The 18,266-nt window shown below is 49.3% G+C and overlaps 1 protein-coding gene across 1 annotated transcript in view; it reads left to right on the top strand.

The window, feature by feature from the left end:
* Positions 1-18,266, top strand: part of LGR6 (leucine rich repeat containing G protein-coupled receptor 6) — a 106,852-nt gene that overhangs the window by 40,381 nt on the left and 48,205 nt on the right. The window lies entirely within an intron of this gene.

Here is an 18,266-nt window from a genome sequence, read left to right as displayed (position 1 = left end):
AGGCGAGTGGAGAGAGCGTGCGTGGGTGCGCCTGTGTGCGTGGGAAGGCAGCTGGGTCCGGGGAGATGTGGGAAAGCCCTAAGGCTCCCAGTTATCGTATTTCAAATGCTAAGCAAATTTATATATCTCATTTCACCCTGAAATCTCTGTAAGATAGCTTCTATCATTCCCATTTATAGATAAGGCAACTAAAGCCCTTAGGCAGGTTGCCTAAGATCACACAGCCAGGAAGTAATGCCACTGGCATTCTGCTCTGGCTGATTCCAGAGCGCCCTGCTCTGACCTCTATCCCTTGGTACCTCTTCTAAGCCACAGTGCTTTAGGATCCAGAGACCTGGACCCAAGTCCTGGCTCTGTCACTAACGAGCCGTGAGGCCACGGGCGAGTCACCATTTGCTCTGAGCTTAAGGTCCCTGTCTCTAGAAGGGGAGGTCAAATGAGAAAATTGGTGCACAGGAGCCTGCGAGGAAGGACATCATGCCCTTGAGGTGAAAGCCTCCCAGCGGGCTGCTGGCTGTGCTCCTGGGCTGTGTCGGCTGCTGCGTGCTTGCCCTCTCTGGGTCCTGGTTTCTCTGTGTGCCACGGGCAGTGTCCTCCTGGAAGCCTTGCAGTCTCTGGGGACTCTGTGAGGTGGGATGAGGAGGAAAGAGCTGAGCTCCTCCAGGAGAAAAAGGCTAAACCATTCTGGCCAATGCCAGGGGGTCTACGAGGATGAGGATCATGGGCATTCCTGGAGGGGGCTGAAGGCAGGGGGCCTCTGGGCAGGTTCCCCTCACTCCGGCCTCTGACCCTCCTCCAGGGGACAGTCATTCCCCCCACTACAGACCACAGCAGACCAATGATGGCCGGCACTTCGAGGCCACTCTCCGTGTGTGGGGAACTTGCCCTTAGTATCTCACTTAATCCTCACAACAGTCCTATGGGCTGCTTACTACTTGGAGTCTCACACCCCATTTAATGGAGAGCAAACTGAGGCACAGAGGGGCGACAGTGACTTGATGAAACTTTCAGTGACAATGTAGCAGAGCTACAGCCAAAATGCAGGCAGCCTGGCCCAGCATCTGGGCACAGGCTGGTGGGGTTGGCCTGCATCTCAAGGGCAATGCCGAGCAGCTGAATGAGCCCATGACGAGGCCTGGGAGTGGGCTGTCGGTGAGCTCCGGGCCTGCTGTTTCCAGAGCACCTGCCCTAAGGCCGGCTGTGGCTGCGCTCTTTGCTGGGGCTGCCCCTGGACCCGGGCTGGGCCTATTTCTGTCCTTCCCCTGGGAGCTCTGGAGGAGTGTGGAGCCCAGTTTGGGTGGTTCCAACAAAGAGCCAGAGACTGGGGGGCTGATCAACAGCAGGCATTCATTCCTAACTGCTCAGAGGGCTGGACGTCCAAGATCAGGTGCCAATGGTTGAGTCCCAGAGAGCGCTCTCTCCCGAGCTGCAGCCTGCAGACTTCTCGTCATCCTCACACGGGGGCACGGATGGGAAGCAGGGGCTCTCCCGACTCTTACAGGGGACTCTTCCGCCTCCCCGAGGCCTCGCCCCCTAATCCCATCGCACTGGGGTGGGGGGCTTCAGCATATGAATTCAGTGGGGGCGACACATTCAGTCCATCACGAGGGGGCAGTGCTGGTTGCCTGGGGAGCTCAGCTGCTGACACTTTGGGGTCACACTTTGACCCCCTTGAGCCCCTCGGCCTTGATCCGAACCCCCAAAGCCCGTGTGAGAGAGGGCACCAGGCTGGGTGTGCCTGACGACCGGCTGCTCGTGAGGAGAATCAAGACATCTCTAGGAGCTTTTCATCAGAAGCTGCTCTTGGAGCTTCGCCTTGAGGAGCGGCCCCCGCATTTGCAGCCTGTTGTACAGACAGGCTTGAGAGGGGAGGTGCCCTGCCCAACATTCCCCGGGGGCGTAGAGATGGAGCCGGGCGGATCCAAGGAGGGGCTTCCTGTGGGGAAGGTAGAAGAGCCCCCCTGCGACTGACCTGCCCACCCAGCCTCCCTGGAGCACATCTCCAGCGGGCCCCAGGGGCAGGCCTCGGGGACCCCAGGACAAGGGGCCAGTCCGGGTGGGAGTGGGAATTCCTCTAAGGGGACATACTCCCAGCTCTCCTGAGCACTGAGGGAAGGAGGAGGGCATCACCAGGGGATGAGGAAGGGGCCTCTGGGGCAGAGATTGGGCTGACACAGGCACGAACAGACCCTGTAGGATAGTGGTTCTCAAAGTGGGGCCCCCAGCCAGCGGCATCTGAAATGCGAATTCTCAGGCCTGACCCAGACTGACTGGGGTGGGACCTGCAATCTGTTTTAATGAGCCCCCCCGGGGGGTTCTGATGTACACGGAGGTCCAAGAGCCGGTCAGGGAGGAAGGGAGCTGTTAGTGGCCTAGGACTGTCAGAGTGAATTGCCACAAACCAGGCAACTTAAAACAACAGACATTTATTCTCTCACAGTTCTGGAAGCCAGAAAGTCCAAACCAAGGCGTCAGGCCCACATGGTCCCTCCCTCACCTCTTCCAGGTCCTGTTGGCAGCCCGTGTTCCATGGGGCTGCATCGCTCCAGCCTCGCCTTCTGTCCCCCATGGTCCCCAGCTCTTCTCTTTGTGCCTCTGTGGTCTCTTGAAGGACACCTGCCCTCGGATTTAGGGCCCACCCAGGGGACCCAGGGACTCCTGCCTCAAGGGCCTTACTTACATCTGCAGGGATCTGTTCCCCAGGAAGCGCTCCTCTGAGGTTCTGGCTGTCAGCACGCAGGCTTACTTTTTTGAGGAGCCACCATCTGACCCACTACAAGGGGTAAGATGCACAGCAGAGGGCAGAAAGCGAGTCTGATCCCGTGGGAGAGTGCGTGAAAGGCTGAGCGTTGAGTCCACAGGAAAATCAGAGGCTCAAAGCAGTAGCCCAGGAGCCAGAGGGCATCTGGCAAACAAGGCCCAGAGCTGGCAGGAGGAGGCCATGCCCTGAGTCTGGGGAGTTTGGGTCCAAGACCGCAGCCTGAAGATGCCCAGTCTGCCCTGGAGAGGCCCCCATGCCGCCCCGAGCTCTCCAGGTGATCGAGTGAATATTGTTGGTGCTGCCGAGCTTGCCTGCAGGCTAGGAGGGCCCTGAGGCCCAGCCATGCTGTGGCACCCTGCCGAGGGGTCCCTAGGGATGCGCGAGGTGGCAGCTGGCCTCCCTGGCACAGCTATTTCAGGCTCCATGATTATATGCTACTGCATTTGGACCTCCCCAAGGCTCTGGGAGTTGATTACTACATCCGTTTGGGGCAGAGGCTGCTCCTAGGTGGGTGAGCATGTGGGCAGCCCCCTGCGTCTGATGAAGGTCTGAACATGGGTACTTTCGTTGGAGTTACTGGGAGAATGTCCATGATGGGCTGGGCCCAGGCTCCTGGGGAGGTTTTTTCAGCTATAAATGCTGGTCTGGGATAGAGCTGGCCTTGCTGGGCCACCCAGGCAGCAGCAGTGTGGTGCCTCGGCCCTGCAGGGGCCTCAGCCCAGGCTGTGGGGTCTCCTCAGCTCTCCTGCCCTCTGAACCCCGTGGGGCACCTGCAGGCTGGGGCCTGAGAGATCTGAGACAGGCAGGAGCCTCCAGGGTAGGGGTGGGAGCATAACTCAGGCCTGGTTTGGGTGCAATGGGCCCCAGGCAGAGCCAAGAAGTGGGGTGAAGACAGAAGACACATCTCCTGTCATAATGCCCCTTCCTGAGTGGCTGACAGCAGTGCAGAGCCCTGGCCTGGGTTCTGGGTGTGTCAGAGGGAAGAGGGGACCCAGCCCCCGGTGTCCATCCATCCCTTCCTCCGTTTGCTTGCTCAAGCTTTGCTGAGTGCCTGAAATGCCCAGCAGAGAAGTTCCTGAGATCACTAAGGAAACAGGGGCTCTGCCTTTCAGCGGCTCGTGGTTTGATGTGAGCACGTCACACACACCCAGACCCCATCCTCACCTCTGCCCTCCCGTTCATATGCCGCAGACCTCAGCTTCTGAGACAGAAAAGCCAGAGCAAGCGAACACCACGTAAAATGAGTGTGTAAGAGCTAAAAGGGAGTAGACTACAAAGATGAATCCAGGCGAAGCCCAGCGTGGGTGTAATAAGAATCCTACCTTACTGAGGCTCGCGGTTGTTGAGTACTCAACGATGGTACGAGGCTCTAGGCTAAGGCTTCGCAGACTTTACCTGCGTTCCCTGCAACAAAGCTCCGAGGGAGGCACCACGATTCCCAATTCATAGATGAGGAAATGAAGGTCTAAGGAGCTGACTGCAGAATTGGTAAATGGCTCATCTGAATTCCAAGCCCATGTGCACTGCAGCCGTGACCCTGGGCTATGTGGAAGGGCAGCTGCTGAGAGGGAACCCGGGGGTCTGGTCCCGAGGCTGACGGCCTCAGACACTGAGGAAGCTTACAAAGGGCAGACTCCTGGGTCTTTTCTCAGGCCTCCCAGAACTGGAGATTTGGAAAAACGTCCTCCCGGGTGATTGGGAACCGCTGCTCTGATACCGGCTACTCCCTGTGTGGCTCAGCAGCCAGCAGCACAGGCACCCCGGGAAGGCTCCCACTGCAGGCAGGAAGGTTGGTGGGGGGGCACCCTGTGCCTGCGGCCAGCCTTCAGGGGCCGCACCCCTGCTGCTGGCTGCTGGTCCCCCTGCCTCCCCTCGCCCAGCCCTGCAGCCTTCCTGAGAGGAGATGGGCCTGCGGCCTGCAAGGTGTGCTCTTTTTAGAGTCTGTGAGTAACTCTCCACCCATTTATGGGCCTTTGGAGCCCAGGTGGCTGCCGGCCGCTTGCTGGAGTGTGGAAATCCACACACCAACTGGAAACGGCAGCGAGCACACAGGCTTCTGTGCTGGCCACCAGCAGAGGCTGTGTGGGTGGAGGCTGCCCACCCGAGACCACAGGGCATTACAATACCCAGCTGGCAGGCGCGGTGGGGGTGACCCAGTCCACTGCCTCTTCTACAGGTGAGGAGGGCAGCAGCCGCGGGGGAAGCGCCCCTCCCAGCGATAGCCTGGGATCAGGGGCTGACTGCAGCCCACAGGGGCTTTTTCACTCAGAAAGGGGGTGACTATTTATGAACCTCCATGGCCTCTTCGGCCAGATGGCTCTAAGATCGGTTCTTCTGGAATATGACCCCTTCTGGGGGGCTCTCACCAAAGTGGCTGCCTTCCCCACACTGGCCCGAACACCCGCTTTTGGTAAGCCAATTCCTGCCAGAGCCCATCCTTGAATAAAAGCTCCAGTGGGGCCTGGTCCAAGGAGCCCCTCGGAGGGGTCTGCCTGGGGGAGGGGCTGGGAGGAGGGAGGGCGATGGTGTTTGGGTGGGGGAAGCTGCTCTGGGGTGGCAGCGGTGGAAAGGATGCCGAGCCTTGGGGGACCCTAGCAGCCCATGGAGGGGGGGTCACCGCTGTCCCCGCACAAAGCAATCTCCTTCCTGAGGAAAGGGTAGGGCTGGCCATTCCCGCTCTCCTCCTCCATGTGTCCTAGAGGTTAACTCCTTCTCAGGGGCTTTTTCAGGGGGCCTGGCCTTGGTCTCCTTGTAAGTGGGGGCTGCAGCCCCTTTCTGGAACTGGGGGCCACTGGGGACTGTCAGCAGAGGTCACCATGGCTCCATGCCTCTTCTCAGAGCCAAGACACTGGAGTTCGGGGCAAGACGGTGGGGGGAGGGGGAGAGAAGGAGAGAAGGCAGGAGAGGGCGGGAAGAGAAAGGGGGAGGGATCCTCTGAGCATTTTCCATGCGGCATGCTGCACGCACACCAGAAGTCATCCAGGGCTGGTACTCGGTCGGGCGCCAGTCCCATCTGGAGGCTATGTTTCATCCCTCCGGTCCGACCTCCCTGGCCCTCCTGGTCCGTGAGGATGGTTCTTACCAAGCTGGTCGGACCCTCACTCAGTCCAGCCAGCTCCTTCCAGCCTTAGCTATGTGCCCCTGCAGCAGCTGTCCTCCTGCCGCGGCTGTTCACTGCCCTCTCTTCCCTCTCTGGACGCTCCCCAGCGTTCTCTGCAGACCCCTCTCGCCCTGCCTGTCCTGCAAATGGCAGAATTCTTTGGGGGCTCTTTCCTTGTCCCTCTGTTCTATCTCCATGAGTCTCTGGGCAGTTTCTCATCTGCCCCGGGACTCAGGGACCACCTACGTGCTGCTGGCTCCTGAGTCACTGCTCCAGCCTAGACTGGCACAATAAGCTGCCTGTTGGAATCTCCATTTGCATGACCCCACCGTGCCTCAGACTGCACATTTCCCCAAATGTTCACTGGCTTCCCCCCATGCATATCCCTTCCCCAGCGTTCTCTGCCCCTAGACCTGCACCACCACTCATTTCCCTCATCCAGGACCTTGGCCCTTGGCCCTCTCTCCCACCACCCGCACCTCTAGTCAGGTAAGCCCCCAGGGCTGGAAACCCTGATCACTCTGGAAGAGGCCCTCTCCCCTCTGCTACCCTATGCCCACCAGCCTCCGCCCACCATCAGGCCTCTTCTGAGCTGCCACAACAGTGTCCTAATGGTCCTGCTCCATTTTGAACTTACCTGCACCTTTTTCCCACATTGCAGTCGGATGGATCTTAAAAACACAAAGCTGATCAAGTCACTCCCCAACTTAAAATCCTTCCGTGGCTCCCAGTTGCCCTGAAGACAAAGCCCAGACTCTTGGGCTAAGCTACAAGAAGTACCTCTGGCCCCTGGCCTTCTCTCATTTCTTTCCCTTGCCTCCCTGTACTATAGGCAGGCTGAACAGTTTGCAGCTCTCTTAGGCCTACAGCCCATGTTTCTGTTCTTTGCTGTTCCCTCTCCTGGAATACTCATCCCTATTTCTCCTTTTGCTCACCTTCTAACTCCTACTCACCCCTTAGGTCTTAGCTTAAGCATCATGCAGGCCTTTTCTGGTCCCCACACTCATTTGGGTGCCCCTGTGGTGCACTTACACAGCAGCCTGCAATTCTACTGTTACCCTTTCATTTCATTGTCTATGTCTCCTTCTATACTCTGAGTCTCATGAGGGTGGAGACTGTGGGTATCTATTTTTTTTAAAAATTCAGGATTCCCCACACCTAGTACAGTGCCTGGCACACAGACACGGAGTGGTCTTTGCTTATAAATGTATAGATTAATGAATGAGGAAACATTCATTACAGATGAGGGTCAGAGAGGTTAAGTAATTTGTCTAATAACATACGATTTGTAAGAACCAGAGCTGGATTTAAACTCACGTATGTCTGGTTCTTTGGTCCATGCTGTCTACCACCACTTCCTGCGTCCCACCTTCCTTGGGATGCTTCCTGAGAACAACCAAAGAAGGAGGGAAGCCCCGGGGGCAAGGATTCTTCTTGCCCTTCCCTGTCACTCCCAGGGCAGGTGGGATAGCAGACAGAGCCATGAAGGGAGAAGGGCAGGAGAGCAGCCCAAGGGATCTACAAAGAGAATCGCTCGGCTCAGGGCCTAATATGGACAACGCTGGTCTTCCGGCTGCGCGCGGGGGCTCCCTACCCTGTGCGTCCACAGAGTGAAGGTGTGGGTGGGGCTGTGGGCCTCCTCCCTCTGGGAGTGTTGTCAGGGTCTGCACGTTAGCATAGGTATCAGCCTAAATAAAGCAGAAACAGCAAATAAACTTGTTTTTAAGAAGCCATGCAGTGCTTTCCAAAGCCAAGAATAACATTATGTAGAATTACCTGCTACTTAGGGATGATCTCTGACCCTCCAGCCCCTCAGCCCTTGTGGGGAACGGAGATCTCACTGCAATGAGGAGGTGTGCCTGGGGGGACCGCTCTCGAGGCCCACCCTGGGGGCGCTCATAATTTCCGCAGTTCCAGGTTGGTGGGGGGCAGGAGTGAAGGAGCAGCCTCATATCCACCCAGCGGGGACGCAGGTGGCTCTGGCCCGAGGGACGCCCCCCGACAGCCCACTCCCCCTTCCTTCCTGCTCTGTCCACTGTGGCCCACAGGAATGGGGCCGCTGGGCCCCCTCAGGGAGTTACCAGGCCTTCGGGGCCAACACAGCTGCCTCGGCTGCAGCCCCAGCCAGCTCCCCAGGCCCCCCGTGAAGCTGCCTTTCAGCTGCACGTCTGCTAACCTGGGCCCTGAAGGCCTTACAGTGAAACCTCTTCGAACATCTGGAGTGCGGGGGAGGGTCCACCTGGCCGGAGAGGCGGTGGAAATGGGGGCGGGAAGGAGGACCGGAGAGGGAGGGTATGGGTGTGCAGGTGGAAGGGAGGCTGCAGCCAGCCAAGCAGTGCCTGGATTCTTAGCTCTGCTTGCTGGGGCAGAGCGGGCAGAGTGGGTGCGGTGAGGGGTGGGGCCCAAGGCCCCCCAGAGCCATGGTACAGTGCACTGAAACAATCTTGCTCCTGCACTCAGAGACCACCCACAGACTCCGGCCTCGCTGGGGCCAATCTGCCTTCCAGCTCTGCCTGCTTCAGTTGGTGCCCCTGCTCTGCATTCACTCCTGTGAGGTCACTTACCCCCGACTTCCTCCTAGCTCCCCACACCTGTCCTCTTCCACATCCAAGCCTTGGCCTAAGCTGTTTCTCAGCCTAGATGCTTTTCCTCTTCCTTCCTGCCAAGCCTTGCCTCTCTACTGCCTGTACCAATGCAACACTCACCTCCTCCAGGAAGTCCTCCTGCACTGATTGCCTCTGGCTCCGAGCCTGCCGGGCACATGAACACGATGTCCCAGAAGCAGCTATCCTCAGTCTTCATGACCAGGATGGCAAGCTCTAGCCAGAGCAGAGCAGGAAAGATCCAGACACCAGTCTTTGTTGCTGCTGAGAGCCTGCTAGGAACCTGGAAGAGAACCTGATCAGAATTCAGATTGGTAGGAGGGACGGGGTATAGGCGCAGACAGTAAGTACCCTTTAGATGTTGTCCAGAGATCTGGTTTCAGAATTGGTGGGGGTTGGGCTACTAAGTGATGACCTTTTGCAAGTCTGGAAAGTTCTTTGACAGGGCTCCATGCCGAGCCCTGGGCAGATGGATACCTTTCTTGGTTCTCTCTCTCTAGTAGGACCTGACAAGTGTCCTAAATCTGACTGTACCCAAGCTGCTTCGAGTCTGGAAAGTCAGCAGGCAGGGGGAAAGTATGCCTTAGGGAACACTGGCGGGGTGCCTAGCCCTATGCCAGGCACAAGCATGGGCACCCTCAGCCCACCCCTTAATTGGGGCCCCCAACATCACACTTGGGAGGGCCTGACACAGGGATCAGCATTTCTGGGTCCCACTCAGTGTGGGACTCCAGCTTTGGCAGCCCAGAGAATCTGTCTCGTTTCGGCTGTAAGTGTGGTGTGTGATTTTAAAATCTTCCTCTGAAAACAGCTGCTGCTTTTCCTTGGAGGCAGCTCTGCCAGTTTGTGGATAAAGAACCATGCACCAAGTGTCCAAACACTCTGAGCCTTGATTTTGTGATCTGTAAACTAGGCATAATAAAGTGAGTGTTGTGAATATTCATGAGAGAATGTAGAGAGGGACTTGGCTCTAGGCCAGGCATACCCTGAAGTGTTGGTCCTATTAGACTGACCTCCAGAATTGTCTACAGTGGCATCGTTTTCCACTAGTGAGGGACCTGTGGCAGGATAATCCGGGCAGCTTCAGGAAAGCCTGGCTGTGGGGAGCTGAGTGAGTTCGAGTGTAGGGGCTAGAACTGTGGTCCTTCATCTCCTTCCTGGCTTTGCAGAGAAACTAGATTACCAGGAGGGATGGATGTTTCCCAACTCCTGACCTCCAGAACCGTCCTTCCAGGTGGTCAGTCACCCCTGCAGTGAGATGTCTGGGACTGTCTATGGCCTCCCCTCTAACCATCCTGGTTATGAAGACTGAGGATAGCTGGTTCTGGGACTTAGTGTTCATGTACCCAGCAGGTGCAAAGTCAGATGCAATCAGTGTAGGAGGACTTCCTGGAGGAGGTGAGTGTTGCATTGGTACAGGCAATAGAGAGGCAAGACTTGGCAGGAAGAGGAAAAGCACCCTAGGTTGAGAAGCAGTGAATGAGTATGGATCATTCACCCCATTTTCCTTTTCTTGTGTAGATCTGTTGAGCATGTCACCTTCACTCTACCAGATGGACACTCCAGCCTTCAGTGAGTTTATAATCAAATAGGAGGACCAGGATATATTCACAAATAGCACATGAGGGTATACATGAGGAGTCCTGAGCACAGTGGGAAGTAGGGGGCTAACACTTGGTGGGCTCCACCAAGGTCCAGAAGCAGTCTAAGTGTCCATCAGTAGATGATGGATAAAGAAAGTGTGGTACATATACACAATGGAATATTACTCAGCAACAGAAAAGAAGGAAATCTTGCCATTTGTGACAACATGGATGGACCTAAAGGGTATTTTGCTAAGTGAAATAAGTCAGAGAAAGATAAAGACAATGTGATTTAACTTATATGTGAAATCTAAAAAACAAATGAACAAAGAGAACAGAAATGGACTCATAAACACAGAGAACAGACTGATGGTTGTCATGAAATAGGTGACTTTTTCATGACAAACTTCCAATTATAAAAGAAATAAGTCAATGGGGATGAAAATACAGTATAGGGAATATAGTCAATAAATATTGTAGTATCCTTGTATAGTGACAGAAGTTAACTACACTTAGTGTAGTGAACATATAGTAATGTACGTAATTGTTGAATCAGTGTGTTGTACACCTGAAACCAATATAATATTGTATATTAGCAATACTTCAATTAAAAAAAATACACTGTACCAGGTACTCTGTGGCACTGAGCGTCAGAGCTGAGATTTTGAATCCCTCTTTGTTTAACTCCTTCCATTATTCTGCATAGGTGAGATGTTTGACAACCTAATTTCTTTTCTTTCTTTCTCTCTCTCTCTCTCTCTCTTTTTTTTTTTTGATTTTATAGATATATTTTCAAAGGGCAAAACACTTAGTTTAAATAGAAGTCCAACAGAATTATTCTGTCCAGGTCAACAATGGAATCAAAACAAGTTCTGTCATTCCAGATGCCCTCCTAAGTCTTCTCTCAGTGCAGAAAAGGGGGGTAATGTTTTATTCCTCTGCATCTTTCTTATGTAATCTACAATTTCCTGTGGATGCATTAACTTTTCCACAGCTAGGTCAGGAATTTCAAACCCAAATTCATCCTCCATGGCTATGATAATCTCCACGTGTTGCAAATTTAGCTCAGGTCTTTCATGAGATGGGAATTTCCTGAGAGTTTTTCCGGGTTCATCCTTTCACAGGGTTTCAAGACATGAAGAACATAGCCCTTGACTCCCTCTAACATCAGAGTGCCAGGGCAGGAAACAGTGTCGTCGAACATAAAATGCCTCTAAGTAAATGCACGAGGCTCTAACCATCCTTCACAGGGCATTTTGGGCTTTAGTGAACCAGCACCATCTGATTCTAATTGTGGCCATCAGGACACACCAAGTCGCAGTGCTGGTAGTTTGTGGAGCCTGACCACCCAGCTTCGGAGACGAGAGGGAGGCTCCTGATGTGTGGGACTCGTCCTGGCTGGGAGGATCAGCAAAGCCCCACGGAAGAGCCAGCCCTTATGCTGGTTTTGAAGGTAGCATTAAAGGTGGGCTGGTGGGGAGAAAAGGGTGGCTTTCCTGAGGAAGGCAGGGGCCTGACCCAGTGTGGAGGCAGCAGGCTGGGGCCACGGGGGTGGGATGCTGCGCTTGGGGGCTGGCAGCTTTGTTTGGTGCAGGCCGGGCTTCCTTCGCTGCCAGCCTGCCTTAGAGAGAAGCCTGCGTGGAGCAGACAGGCCTGCAAAGTGGGCTGGGCCTTCGGTGACCGCTAAGGGCTGCCTCCTGGGCAGTGGAGGCCAGGGTTTTCATGTAGACAAAAGTACATATCTGAGAGAACACAGTGTCCGAGTGGACCTGGCGGAAGGGGGGCAGCAAGGCCAGCTAGGAGACCACACTGGGGTAGGGCTGGGGCCACAGCATGGGCCCAGGGTCAGGAGGCGGGGCCCCAGCCATGAGAGTCAGCTGCCGGGACCAGTGACTGGGCAGGAGATCCAGGGGAAGGCGGGCCGCAGGGAAGGTGACATGAGGCGGTGAGTCCCCTTCTCCTGCCTGCTCCCAAACCTCCCTCCCTGGCGCCCCGCCGCACACGGGCTCTGCGGAGACTTTACTCCTTGGCCTCCCTCAGCACAGCACTCCAGAGGTTGGGACTTAATTATACACTGACGCACTTTTCTTTTAAAAAAACATGTTTATTTTTGTTCTGACTCATTGTAGAAAATTTAGAAAATACAAAAAATGAAAAGAAGAAAATAAAAATCACCCACAATTCTACCACCCAGACACAATGCTTGTTAACATTTTTGTGTGTTTCTCCACAAACACATACTCTTACACGCACACATGCTTCCTTTATGATACAGCTTCACAAATTATACTGGGGTCTGGCTTATTGTTCCTTTAAAATTGTGCTACTACAGCACTGATGTAATCGCTATAGCTTGAAGTATTTTTACAAATTGAGATATCATTCATACAGCATAAAATTCACCATTTTAAAGTGGATAAGTCAGTGGTTTTCAGCATATTTACAAACTTTTGCAACTATCACCACTATCTAATTCCAGAACATTTCCATCACCTCCAAAAGAAAACCTTTATTATTATTAGTCATTCCCCATCTCTCCATCCTACAGCCCCTAAGTAGCACTAATCCACTTTCTATCTCTCTGGATTTGCCTGTTCTGGACATTTCATGTAAATGTAACCATACAATGTGAAGCTTTTTATGCATGGATTTCACTTAGCATAATGTTTTCAAGATTCATCCATATATGTATTCATGCATGCATCAGTACTTCATTCCTTTTAATGACTGAATAATATTCTGCTGTGTGGACATACCACCTTTTGTTTACCTATCCATCAGTTGATGGACTTTAGGTTGTTTTCACTTTGGGGTTTTTGTGACTAATGCTGCTATTAACATTTATTTAGACATGTTTTCAATTATCTGGATACAGAACTGGAGGGGAATTTCTGGGTCATATGGTAACACTATGTGCAGCTTTCTGAAAAATTGCCAAACTATTTTCCAAAGTGGCTGCACCACCTAACATTCCCTCCAGCATTGTATGAGGGTTCCAATTTATCTACATCCTTGTCAATACTTGTTCTCTCTTTCTGATTATAGCCATCCTAGTAGGTATGAAGTGGTATCTCATGGTGATTTTGACTTATATTTCCCTAATGACTAGTGATATTGGCTATCTTTTCATGTGTTTATTGACAACTGGTTATCTTGTATAGATAAATGCCTATTCAGATCCTTTGCCCATTTTTAAATTGGGTTGTCTTTTTTTATTGTTGAATTATAACAGTTCTTTATATATTCTAGCTATGAGTTCCTACTCAGGTATATGATTTGCAAATATTTTCTCCTTTTCTATTTCCTTGGTAGCATCCTTTGAGGAACAATTTTGATTTTGATTAAATCCAATTTATCTGTTTTTTAATTTTGTTTCTTGTATTTTTGGTGTTACATTTAAGAAGCTATTGCCTAATCCAAGGTCAGGAAGATTTATGACTATGTTTTATTCTAAGAGTTTTATAAAGCTTTAGGTCTTTGATCTGTTTTGAGTTAGTTTTTGTATATGGTACGAGGTAGAGTTCCATTTTGTCATTTTGCAGATAGACAGCCAGTTGTTTCAGCACAACATTTTTATTACCCCAAAGACTCTTCTTCGGAAAGACTACTTGTTCCCTCATTGAATTATCTTAGTACCCTTGTTGATAATCAACTGCCCATAAATGTATGAATTTATTCCCAGGCTCTCAGTTCTATCCAATTGATCTGTATGTCTATTCTATGGGAGTGCTATATAGTCTTGATTGCTGTAGCTCTGTAGTAAGTTTTGAAATCAGGGAGTGAATCCTCCAACTTCATTCCTTTTCAGGATTGTTTTGGCCTTTCTGGCTCCCATATTTCCATATGAATTTTTAGGGTCAGCTTGTCAACTTCTGCAAACAAAGGACACTGGGAGTTTGGTAGGAGCTGTGTTGGCTCTGTACATCAATTTGGTTAGTATTGCCATGTTAGCAGTAGTAAGTCTTCCAATCCATGAATATGAGATGTTTTTCATTTATTTAGGTATTCTTTCAACAATGTTTTATAGCTTCAGAGCATAGATTGCATATTTTTTGTTACATTTATTCCTTTTGTTGATGCTATTATAAATGGGATTGTTTTCTTAATTTCATTTTTGGGTTGTTCATTGCAAGTGTGTAGAAATACAAGTGATTTTTTGTATATTGATCTTGTATTCTGCAATCTTACTGTTTTTAAATAATTTTTTATTTTAATATTGTCATGTTTGATAGGGGAACTTTCAGTCCATTTTTGTGTTATATTTTTCTCATCTTTTGTTTTATGACATGAACTTTAGTTTTACGTTGTGAAGGCACACCCAACCCCTGCCAAAAATTCCTTTGGGATCTTAATTGGAATTATATTAAATCTATAAATTGAATTGTGGAGATATTTATAAAATTTATTCTCATACAGGGCTTATTTCTCTTAATTCAAAACATCTTTTATACATCTCAGTAATCTTTTGAAGTTTTTTGGTTTTTTTCTTTAAGGACCTATTTGTTTCTTGTTAGAATTATTGTATAGTATTTCTTTTTCTTTCTTTTTATTTTTTGTGAGCTTTTTTCATGGTTATTGCTATTGTAAAGGGGATGTTTTCACCATTATCAATTATGTTTGTTGCTGGAGTTTAGGAAAATATTGATTTGTACACATCCATCTTGTATCTGGCCACTTTATTGAATTATTTTACTAATCTTAAGGATTCTACTATCGGTTCTCTTGGATTTTTGAGGTATCTGATATTATTTGCAAATAATAAGTATACCTCTAATCTCTGTTTTCTCTCTTATGCATTGGTGAAAACTTTCAGAAGAATGATTAGCAATTATGACAATGAATATATTTATCTTGTCCTGGATTTTAAGAGGAAAATTGCTAATATTTGATATCCTTTAACATAGATAGTCTTCGTGACTTTGAGAAAGTATTCCTCTATTTCAATGTCTTAAGTCTTTTAAAATTAGGATTATTGGATGTTACTGAGTGGCTTTTCAGTATATATTGAGGTTATATATACTGAAGCCATTATACTATAATAAAATCCATTATTTTAATCATTATAGCATTCGTGGGATTTCCCTAACTTAATGGTGGCAGTTTATTCTTTTTGCACTATTCTTGCCAGTATTATACTTAGAATATTTATACCCTAATGAAATAATCATAAATGAGAATGGGCTATAGCTTATTTAGTGTGTTCCCATTAATAGCTTTTATTATTAGGCTAAACTGAGTTCAAGAGTGATCTGAGTATATCATTCCTGCAATTTCTATTCCTGCAACAGTTTATAAAGCATGAGAATTAATTTTCATTTGAAAGTTTGGAAGAACCTACTGATAAATTGCCCGGTCCCAGACCTTTCTTTGAGAAGTGAATTCTATGATGGTGTTTTAAATTTCTTCTTTAGTGTTTAGTCTATTCCACTGTTGTATTTGTTAGTTTTGGGCATTTATGTTTTGTTGAAAATTATCCGTTTCATCAAAATCTTTTCACTCTGTGCTAGCACATTAAGTGATTTTGAGGAAATGAGTTATATTCTGGAAAAATGGAAATGATGTGTTTTTTCTTTCTTCTGTCATGTTTTACACTTTCCTTTTTGTGCTTCACCGGTACTTCCATTGTCCTGCCTCCCTCGTGTCCTGCTGCTCCTGCTTCTCCTCTCTCGGTCTCCTCTCCGTCTCCTCTTTCTCTCCCTTCCTCTCTCCCTCCTGGTGCTTTACCCCTCAGATCTGCACCACCTTGGCTTCCTCAGACTCTGAACTCTGCTTCCAAAACCTGGAGAGAGCACAAGCCCTGTTCGAAGCCTGGAAACTCTCTTGGCAGCGAGCTGGGCGATCTGTGGCTCTTACTGCTCGTTTCCCTCCTCTCAGGATCGCCAGCTGCTGCCGCCTGCTGTCCAGTGTCCGAAGCCTGTTGTTCCGTTACTTGAGACAGAAGAGTAGACCCAGTGGCCACTCCTCCATCCTGCCTAGAAATGGAAGCCCAAATTCATTCCCCATTCTTGCCCTCTTCATTTGAATGACCTCTTGATTGCTTAGATTATATCTTTGAATATTTTTTCCCCCTAAGAACACATGGGTAGTATATTTTCACACTTACATATATTTCTTGGGGACATCACAAATAACTGTCAAACTAACTGGATATGAAATTCACAGATCATAACCTACTTTTCTCAGAATCCTGTAGATATAGCTCTATTTTTCCCTCGGCATGTAGTTGTGCCAGAAAATTCCGAGGTGGGTGTTTTCATTTTGTTCCTTAGAGAATAGCATATTTCTTCTTTATGAATACACATTTTTTTCCTTTATCTGTGCAATTAAACATCTTGCCAGATTGTGGGTAGGTGTGAATCTCTTTTCATTCAATTTGCCAGAATACAATAAATATTTTTTTAAATACATTTTTTAGCTTCAAAAATGTTTTTTCAGTTGTAGCTCTGTGGTGGTCCTGCCCCATCCAACCTGGGTTTAATCCTCTGGGATACCTATGATTCTTGAACTCAGATTCAGTTCTCCTGTGTATCGCTTCATTTTCATAACTTTCTCTTTTTCTGTGATTCTGACTTCAAGGATGGAGTCTTACATTTTCTCCATTGCTGATTCCATTTTCTGGAGAACAGGTTCTAGCCATTATCTACAATGTTAATTTGAATTTTGCCCTTTCGACTTTATTTTCCTTGAAACATTCCTATGTGCTACCTAATTTCATTTGCATTTCAGTTTGTCTTTGAAATTTATTTCCTTTGTTTGTCTTTATTTTTTTCCCATCTTATCCTGGTATCCTTCTAGTTCAGTTTTCTTCTCTTCTTACAGATTTTTGTTCCTATTTCATATAGGTCATAATTTCTTATACTGAGGATGTCAAATGAGCTCCACTTTTTTTTTCTTCTCATTCCCATAAAAAAATATTTTCAGAGATTAAGTCTTTTTCTGGGTTTCAGGATGCTGTTATCACATTCTTGTTCCTTCAGAATTTAAAAAACAAATGTTTCTTTTTAATTTTTTCTCTGTTCAGAAAATTAAGTTTTAAAAATGTGATAAAATATACATCACATAGAATTTACCATCTTCACCGTACTAAGTGCACCATACTGCAGTACATCCACACCATTGTGGAACTATCCGTCCGCAGACCTCTTTTCATCTTGCAAAACTGAAACTCTGTACCCATTAAACAAGAATTCCACATTTCCTCTGTTCCCTGGCAACCACCATGCTATTTTCTATCCATGAATTTACTACTTTAGGGACCTCATGTATGTGGAGTCATACAGTATTTGTCTTTTTGTGTCTGGTTTATTTCACATAGCATAATGTTTTCAAGGTTCATTCATGTGGTGGCATGTGTCAGACTTTCCATACATTTTATAGCCGGATAATATTCCATTTTATGTATATACCACATTTTGTTTATCCGTTCATCTGTGACGGACACTTGGATTGCTTCCACCTTGTGGCTATTGTGAAGAATACTATGAGGTCCAGAAATACCTCTTGGGGTCCCTGCTTTCTCTCCTTATCCTTGAACGGGACACTGTTTGCCAGGGAGGGGATGTGGCTTTCCCGTGGTTTTGCTCTCTCCCCTCCGGTGCTGGTTCACTCAGCCTCTCAGATACACAGATGGAAAGCAGGTTGGTGTGTCCCGTTCCCAGGCCTGTTTTCAGCATCTGCGCAGGTGCTGACCTGCCGTAGCTCTGGGGTCCTGTGGAATCTTACCCCTCACCAGGGGGCAGCTGGTTCTCTGATTCTCTCAGAGAGGACGGTATGGACGTCTGTACCAGTGGCTCGCTATCCTGGCTGAACATTAGAATCAGGAAACTTTAAGTGATATTATCTGTAGGCCCCATCCTGAACCAATTGACTCTGAAATTCTAGAGGTAGGTCCAGGCACATAGCTTCTAAAACCCCCTCAGGGGACGCTCCTTGGTGCGGTGGACGGGGACTCCTGCTTTTGCTCACAGTGCTTGACTGCTAATGCTGCCCCCTCTGCACCGCGGCGCGGGCCTGCAGGGGCTCCCGGGATGAAGGTGCCACTTCCAGCCCTGTCCCCCCACCCCCCACCTTCCATGGTGCTTCAGGGAGCTGAAGGCTCAGAGTGAACATTATTAGAAGGGGGCTGGGTGGTGGTTGGTGGCACATCGGCTACTTCAAACTGTCGCTTGCACAGTTCAGGGACTCGGCTGTCCAGTTTTCCAGATTCTGAGTTAAGATAG

Source organism: Manis javanica, chromosome 11, assembly GCF_040802235.1.
Source record: "Manis javanica isolate MJ-LG chromosome 11, MJ_LKY, whole genome shotgun sequence".
Lineage (NCBI taxonomy): Eukaryota > Metazoa > Chordata > Mammalia > Pholidota > Manidae > Manis > Manis javanica.
The sequence above is the reverse complement of the archived record's forward strand: the minus strand, read 5'-3'. Positions and strand labels throughout refer to the sequence as shown.